The sequence below is a fragment of the Panulirus ornatus genome, chromosome 37, assembly GCF_036320965.1.
Source record: "Panulirus ornatus isolate Po-2019 chromosome 37, ASM3632096v1, whole genome shotgun sequence".
Classification (NCBI taxonomy): Eukaryota; Metazoa; Arthropoda; class Malacostraca; order Decapoda; family Palinuridae; genus Panulirus; species Panulirus ornatus.
In genome coordinates this window covers 24,705,854-24,714,466 of record NC_092260.1, presented here as the reverse complement: position 1 = coordinate 24,714,466, position 8,613 = coordinate 24,705,854, and the positions used below count along the sequence as shown (strand labels likewise).

Here is an 8,613-nt window from a genome sequence, read left to right as displayed (position 1 = left end):
TCATACGTTAATACCATAGGATTCTCAGCTGAAAAGGAGAGGCAACTTTACGTACTTTATTGCAAGAAAGTGTCATTGAGATCAGACACTTCCATCAACAAGAAACTAAGACACACAAAAAAAACTCGACTCATCCTCGGCTGAACCTGTGAACCATTTGTCAAAGAAGCAGTAAACAAGACACACATTCACCTCACTATCTTAACTTGACTCTGACAAATTCGTCGATTGTAATCTTCTTCTGTGATATACTCACAGATCTTTGAAGAATTCCCTCTCGTTCCTTATAGATGTAAATCCTCCTAGTAACCAAGATTTGTATAGCGATAGATAAAACCGCGGAAGTAGATATTTGAAATGGTTTTGATACCAAGGCTATGAAGGGAAAAAAAAACAAAAAACAAAGTAAAACCAATGACAGCATCCTTTGCACAAGACCTCACTCTACCAAACACCTCCTTCATCAACACGAGATTGAAGGAGTACATACATACATGGGATCTAAACCTGCAGAATTAAGAGCCAGACCCCTCCAAATCCCCAACCCTGCAAGCTGGGCAGAAAGCGAGTGGTGGAGACGTCCATTTAGTTCCCTTGTGAGTAGACTTGCTTACCCTGCGACCTCGAGGAGAGGAGAGAAGAAGAAGAAGCAATAGAGCAAAGAGGAGATCTTATCTCCTGCACAAAGACCACCTTGACCCGTGGTAATAACTACCTTCCTTGGACGAGAACATCTTGTCTCGGTTACCGCACCGCCAGACGCAAGCAGCGAGTGTAAACGTAATAAAGCGTGTCATGTGCAAATTGTAGACTTTGGCACTTGGCTCTGCCTGTTGGAGTAGTGCCAGCGGTGCCTGTGTCGCATTACAGGAGGAGGAGGAGGAGGAGGACGACGGAGGGGAGGAGCCATAAGATTCTGAAAGAAATGTTGAATGACTTTAGATATTCTCGTGCGTTCGTTGTGTATTTGTCTGCCTCCTTAGATCATTTTTCCTCCCTTTTCTTTTTCCTCTCACTCGTGCGGGTATTTAGCAAGGTCTGTTCACCATTGTTAACCGAGACACCATAGCGTAGTGAGCCGTCAAGTCAATCATTAAAAGTACTGAAGTCATCAAATTTGAGGCATGGACGATAGACATTGGCTTCAGTATCTCACGAAGCTTTCAGTGCCTCGTTTATCACTCGCTTCTCCGTCAACTCTGAGTGGCAAAAATCTAATCAGCAAAGTCTCTCCTGCTTTCACTTGTGGCGTTTGCTTTTTATTTTTCAATCAATCATGAACCATCTGTCGAATCTTTTAACGTTAACGCAAAGACAGCCGATGTTTTGCTTCAATAAAACCAATCCTGATTCATCAGCCATCATGATTCGAAAGTATGTACGGGACAAAAACAGTCATAAAACAACATGCCATAAGTGCGTCTTTATCATGATCGTTTTTGTCCAATCTAGCAGTAAGGTATGACAAGATTCTTTGTCAGTACGTGGCAGGAGGTGATGGCTTATCTGACGTTATCTTCACCTGTCTCTCTCAAAGTCTTAATTTAGAACTAGACATTATTCTCCCAGGAAGGAGGACATTACGATGGCCAGTGGGATTTATATGCCCAAGAGACTTGGTAAGATGACTCGGCTTCTTCTCTGCAAACATTCATCCTTGAAGAAGAATTGTACCTCGATCACTTTCCAAGGTGTAGCTTAAGTCATTGTGTGTTTGTCTTCATTTTCTCCAAAGATTTCTAAGAGGGTTTGGAAGACCACGAGCGGACAGTCTGTGCAACAATGAGTTGACCAAAATTCAGAAATTTGGAACAAATAAATAGGAGACAACAGAAAAATCGAGTTATTGTGTATGTACAGAATCGCCACCGAGTATTCTATTCATCTTATTCAAGACTGTTTTTGTGTCCGTTAGATACTCAGAATATCGAGAATGATCATAAACAGGATATTGCTAGAAGTGAGGTATTTCCTCGTTTAAAGTTTAACAAGTTTTAACACAACTCGTGGTTTAATAAACAGTAAATAACACCATTGGCCTTTGACCTAACCCTGATACAAGTTAGGTCAATGATTATATTCACAGACTCATCCTCAGTACACTGTGGACACGACTGACCTTTGACCTGGTCCTTACTGGTGTGATCAAAGGTCATGTTCTTTGTACCCCGACACCACTTAACCGATCCTCAAGGATCAGGTCAGGAACCATCTCCAATGAATCCTCATCAACATCATTGTCCTTTGAACAGACCATTATGCGTCACTTTGATACAGATATGTATATGTATATCTAATATCCCAACTGAATGTTGTATGACATTCAGATACATAAAACAATGCCCAGGTCCCACCGAGACTCGAACTCGGATCTCTGGATTCAAAGTCCAGGGTGCTAACCATTACACCATGGGACCCCATGATATAGACGAGGAGGATAGCAGGTCAAGTGTAAACAGGTTTCTTGATAGAGGCTCGAGTTAGACGCTCGCTCCTCCTCGCTACCACCATCACCACCACAACCACCACTACCACATCATAGGAGAATTGACAGGTTACAGCCAACACCGTGGATGAAGATCGACTTACAATCCATCTCATCTTTTATTCGCTTCACATGTTTTTATGTTTTATAACATCACGAACATTTGTTCCACACGCTGCAAGTGTCTCATGACTCCCCTAACACGTATTCGAAAACTTCTATGAGCGTCTTTCTCAACCGAGCAACTTCGAATCTATCCGGTAACTTCATATCTACAGATAAAGACAACGAGGAGTAAGTGAAACAGCATTGAAAGGCTGATCTTATCCAATGCTCTAAAGCCTTTTAAGCTTGAAATCTAAGCTTTGTTGACTACAGGTGGGCGGCACAGAGAGAGAGAAAGAGGGAGGAAGCTTGAAATCTAAGCTTTTTTGACTACAGATGGACGACACAGGGAGAGGGAGGGAGTGGCGGGTAGGTAGAAATCACCAGATGAAATATATCCTAACTTCTCTCGTCGCAAAGTCTTTTGGCGAGGTCATCATGCAAACGAGTCATGAAGTGACGAAATGTTATGCATGAATATTTAAATCTGTGTTTCCGAGTGGTCATGACGCACTGCCGAGTGCTTTTCGCAAGCACATTCCACTCCAGGCCGCCATGGTTGTCTATTGCTTTTGTCGCGTTTGTGGGAGCTGTCTTTATTTTCTAAAAGCAGTTCTTTATGACTGCGCCAACGTTAGATTGGTCGAGCGAGTTTATTTCTCTGGAGGGCATTTCCTACTGAAAGACTTGGTTCTAAGTTCGAAACTACTTTACTTTACAGCAAGAGTCATAATAAGATTATATTCGTGAGTGTGTCGCAGTCACTCACGATACAGACCGAGACGAACGCACGCACTCACACACTCTTTCGTGTGCTTCCGAGGCAACCACACACACACACACACACACACACACACACACACACACACTCATCGATATAAACGAAACAAAAATATCTTTTAATTATGGTTTGATATAGTTTATGCAAAACAGACAATCGTATTGGATACATCATCACCTTACTGTGAATGATATATACATATATATATATATATATATATATATATATATATATATATATATATATATATATATATATATATATATATATATATATATATATATTTGCTTTCTTTTGAGACGATTCTCTAATCAGAGCAAATCCCTTACAGGAGCTCAGAGAAAGCTCTTAAACCCCACTTTTTATGACACTGTAATCTTAAGGTATCGACCCTGAAGTATAGCTTGGTCATATCCCGTTACAGAATATCCAATCTTAAGATCGATAATCCCATTGCTTTAGCTCAACATCTTGGTATTACATTTCTTTATCACATGCTAGTTTTCTTATCTTCTTAATTCTAATTCATTTTGCGTTTTCCTTGAATCCGAGGATTTTATTATCAAAATATATTTGGATCTTTTTCTTTAAGAGTTAAGTCGTGTTGGTCTTCAAATCTCCGTTTTCTCTTCTTTCTTCTTTTTTCTCTCTCTCTTTCCTCATCGCATAAAACATGGTGTAAGAGACGTGTATAAATGTCAGTATGATCATGCAATTCCCTCTGAATTTTCATGTGCATGAACGATGGCATACGAGCGGTGTATAAAGTATAAGTAAATCTTGTTAGGGCGTTACATGTCGCAGTAAAGTAGACTTAAGCGGATATGTATGCATATCTGGTTCTGTGCTAAGGAGGAGTGTATAATGTATTGTGTGCGTGTGTGTGTGTGTGTGTGTCTGTGTAGATGTAGGAGAGAGAGAGAGAGAGAGAGAGAGAGAGAGAGAGAGAGAGAGAGAGAGAGAGAGAGAGAGAGAGAGAGAGAGAGAGAGAGATGAAATAAAATAAGAAAAGGGGAGAGTTAGTGAAAAGGAGAAAAGGGGAGACATGACAGCAGAAACAGAAGAGTGAAAGAAAGACAAAAGTAAAGCTAGGAAAAAAAAAGAAAAGAAAGATGAGAAAAAGAGGGAAGGAACTTTTCATGTTTGAGTGTCAACATCTCCCGTGTGATCCAACCTCCAGCTTCGTCTTACTGCTTATACAGGGTGTCCCCCAAAAAATGTACTCACTTTTTGGGGACACCCTGTATATCTTGTCTTCCTTGATACACTGATCAAAAAAAAAACTCTGTCAATCTAAAAACAAACCCACTTTATACATATCTATCCAGACATGAAGTGCCATTAATAAAAATATTGTCTGAGATCTTTCGAATTCATGTAATGGAAACTTGGACATCAGAAAAGAATACAGTAATAAACATTCATATATATACTTCAGGGTAACTGCGAAACAATGCGACGCGAAATAAGCCTTGAATATGTAAATTTCCCTTGCACGTTATTTAATACATTCACGAAAAAAAAAAAAAAACCAGAGACCCCGGCCAAAGCAATTGTATTCTTGGAGGACGTCTGTAGACTCACAAAGACCAACCAGAGTCTTGGAGGACTCTTACGTCTTCTCCAGTTATGTAAGTCTGATCCTCCACGTCTTAGAGCTGGGCACACTGCGTCTGCCCAGGCACAGGTGCCAAGCTGGGGCCGCGGTAGAAACGCAATAAACCATGTCAGCTTCAACTGACAGAGGCTGACCCCTTGGCACTATGTGTGAGGGGCGTGCCAGCCGTGCGCGTCTGGCACTGTCGGCTCCAGAGTGAGAGAGAGAGAGAGAGAGAGAGAGAGAGAGAGAGAGAGAGAGAGAGAGAGAGAGAGAGACAGACAGAGGCGGTGCTGTTGGTCGAGAGTTTGTAGGAGGTGGACTGTTCTACTTGTCCTGTATCCTTTATGCGCCGTTGAAGGCGAACTGTACACATGGCGTCGTTTGTATGCGTGTGCAATTTGGTTTCCTTACGTTGTGTTCCACGGCTTAGCTTGATATAATCATAAAATGTCTCTCCTGCTGTGAAATATGCGATACACTCACTCGGGTCCTTGATTCCAGTGATACACGACAGGGTTACGTGATACAGGAGATATAAATCAGAGCGTAATACACTTTGGATATAAAGTTCTCGACTACTCAAGGCCCTGAAACCTAATGTCACCGATTCTAAGGCACGTGTAGATGTTCGAGTGTGTGTGTGTGTGTGTGTGTGTGTCTATCACGTGCACATATGAGGCGACACGTACGCTCCTTGGGGGGGGGGTGGTTTTTAATTCTTCTCGTGAGTTGCCAGACATACCTGTGACCCAACCTGACTCTGACATTACCACACTGCATCAACATGGCAGAGGACGATGCCAGTGAACAGTACGAACGAGATTCTTCGTCACTCCAAATTCCTTGCAAGACCTCGGGACGACGACATGAAGTGTCTGGCCGTTGCCTGCAGTCTCGATGGTAAGCAGGTGCAGAGAGTCGGGGGGCCTTATCGTCAAGAGGCTTGTAGTGGATCGTCGAGTCCAAGCGTTCTTTGCTCCTTCCTTCCTTCCTTCCGATCTTCTTCTGGTGCGTTCGCTCCACACAGGAATCACACGAGGCTTGGTATCATCGCTGGATCATGATGAGTCGCCAAGTTCATCAATCAAAATGTTTAAGAGCAGAAGTTGTCATCAAGATGATGTACACTGATAAAGAAGTTGAAGTGTCTTCGTTCCTTATTAAGAGGAGTTGTTGTTAAGAATCAAACGTAATTGATGTAGGACAGAAGCAGTCGCCTCCTTGATTTCAAGTGAAGCAAAAGAAAAAAAAAAAAATCACCTAAATTTTATTCGTGCACGACTGTTTCCCAGCGAACAGGTGTACAAACGCAGCACCCTCGCCTATTTCTTACCGAGGCAAAGCCCTACCCAGAGTTATATGCACACGACCATTTTCCAGCGAGCAGGCACAAGCAAATGGAACAGCCCTCCGGCCTAATTAATTCTGGTCGAGTGTCGGGTCCTTCCAGGGGGGGCGGGCCGAGACAACACCATCCCCTGATGGCCCTCTCATCACGTGACGCTCACTGATGCTTATCTACCCCGCCGCCTCGGCCTCTCACACCCCTTTCCCTTTCCTCCCCTTTTCTCCGCGACCCAACATCGCCCGCCTCCTTTCCCACCTCATCTCGCACCTTTCCTGCCATTTTCCTCTTACCGCATTGCCTGTTTTTTCCTCCATGTCATCAACACTTTTCTCCCTCTTTTCATCCCTTGTTCACACCCAATCCCATTTTTTTTCCTTTTCATTCCATTCAGTCACATTTTCTTCCCTCCTCACTTTCTTTTCCCTTTTTTCCCTCATCCTTTCTACTCTTTTCCCCCCTCATTATACACCACCTTTCCACCTTCCCGCTCTGATCTTCCAGCATTCCTCATTTCTCCAAACTCACATCACAACCACATCCAAACGTCTCTACCCCTTTCTCCCTATTCGCCACTCCTCCTCCTCCTCCCTCCTAAACTTTCACTTCATCGCATTCCTCCCTTCTTTTTCCCCTCTCTTCCCATGGTAACACCCACGTACCTCCCACATGTTCCCCCAGTCTGCGCCCCAGGACAAACACGAACACCCAGTCAAGACGCTCAATCTTGCAAGGGATGGCATGTTCTTGCCCTGCCCAGGTCTCCTCGAGTGTGTGTGTGTGTGTGTATGTGGGGAAGCACCAGCCCAGCCTGACTCGTGGGTCGCCACAGGCGCTTTGAAAAAGTAGATATCGTGATGACCTGAGGAGGGTCTTCTGATTTTCCCTTGTCCGTCCGCCTCTGCTCCTCCTCTGACACCCCCCCAGCCTCTCTCTCTCTCTCTCTCTCTCTCTCTCTCTCTCTCTCTCTCTCTCTCTCTCTCTCTCTCTCTCAGTGATTACATTAGTAGAAAAAAAGAAAATGGATAAAGAGAAACGCACTCACCCACGCCCCCAAATAGAGGAGAGAGAGAGAGAGAGAGAGAGAGAGAGAGAGAGAGAGAGAGAGAGAGAGAGAGAGAGAGAGAGAGAGAGAGAGCAAGAAAGAGATATAGAGAGACTAGCATATACCTAAGAAAGTCGGGCCGTGTGCCTCGCCTTCTGGTGGTCGCTTTATTGCAAGTCCTCACAATTTATGACACAATCAATCTTTTTTTCTTTTTTTTTAATTCTTGAGCCAGTTTTTATTTCATCTCTCTCTCTCTCTCTCTCTCTCTCTCTCTCTCTCTCTCTCTCTCTCTCTCTCTCTCTCTCGTTTCGTGCCGCTTCAGTGACCCCAGAGGTCAGTCAAGTGACGACCACTGTGGTCGTTTCTTTCTTCTTCGGTACGACTAGTTACGACCCTGAATTACGACCCCTGGATTTTGTTACTGACGAATGAAATTATAGATACATTTGTATTATCATGTTAATAATTTTGATTGGTATGACTTGATGTGGACGGTTCGACCCTTGAGACACGACGTTACGACCCTTGAGACACGACGATACGACCCTTGAGAGACGACAGTACGACCCTTGAGCCACTAAGGTACGACCCTTGAGCCATGATGGTCGGACCCTTGATCAATGACGGTACGACCCTTGATCAATTACGGTACGACCCCTTACAGGATTACTTATACAAATCCTAAAAGCTCTAATAAGAAATATACATAATGAATGAGATGAACGAGTCTCCTACACACTGAAAAAAGCGGTGAATAAAAGTCTCATACACGCTGAATAAAGTGAATGATTTTCGTACCCACTGAATGAAAACCATTCGTACACATTTCCTTCTCAGTTAAGGATAGTTTATAATCATCAGTCCTCACGTTCAGGGTAGTGTAATTAAAGGATTATCCACACAAGGTCCCACCGAGACTCGAACTCGGATCTCTGGATTCAAAGTCCAGGGTGCTAACCATTACACCATGGGACCTTGGGATGGTGAAAAGGGTGAACTCTTTCAAAGTGCAGCGTCCGCTCTCGTATTTCAACGTAATGTTGAAACATAAGGGAGGGATTTACTGGTTTACTGTGGCGTTGTGGGTTTACCTTTTCTGCGCGGCTATATAGTCTACCTGTCTGTCTATCTGTCATCTCCTTTCTATCTATCTATCTATATATATATATATATATATATATATATATATATATATATATATATATATATATATATATATATATATATATATATATATATATAATCTTTC

General features: G+C 43.0%; 2 non-coding genes across 2 annotated transcripts; both read right to left on the bottom strand.

Moving 5' to 3' along the window:
* Positions 1–2,345: 2,345 nt before the first annotated feature.
* On the bottom strand, positions 2,346–2,417 carry TRNAQ-UUG (transfer RNA glutamine (anticodon UUG)). The gene has a single exon. It is a non-coding gene; the product is annotated as a tRNA-Gln (tRNA).
* Positions 2,418–8,267: 5,850 nt separating this feature from the next.
* On the bottom strand, positions 8,268–8,339 carry TRNAQ-UUG (transfer RNA glutamine (anticodon UUG)). The gene has a single exon. It is a non-coding gene; the product is annotated as a tRNA-Gln (tRNA).
* Positions 8,340–8,613: the final 274 nt, after the last annotated feature.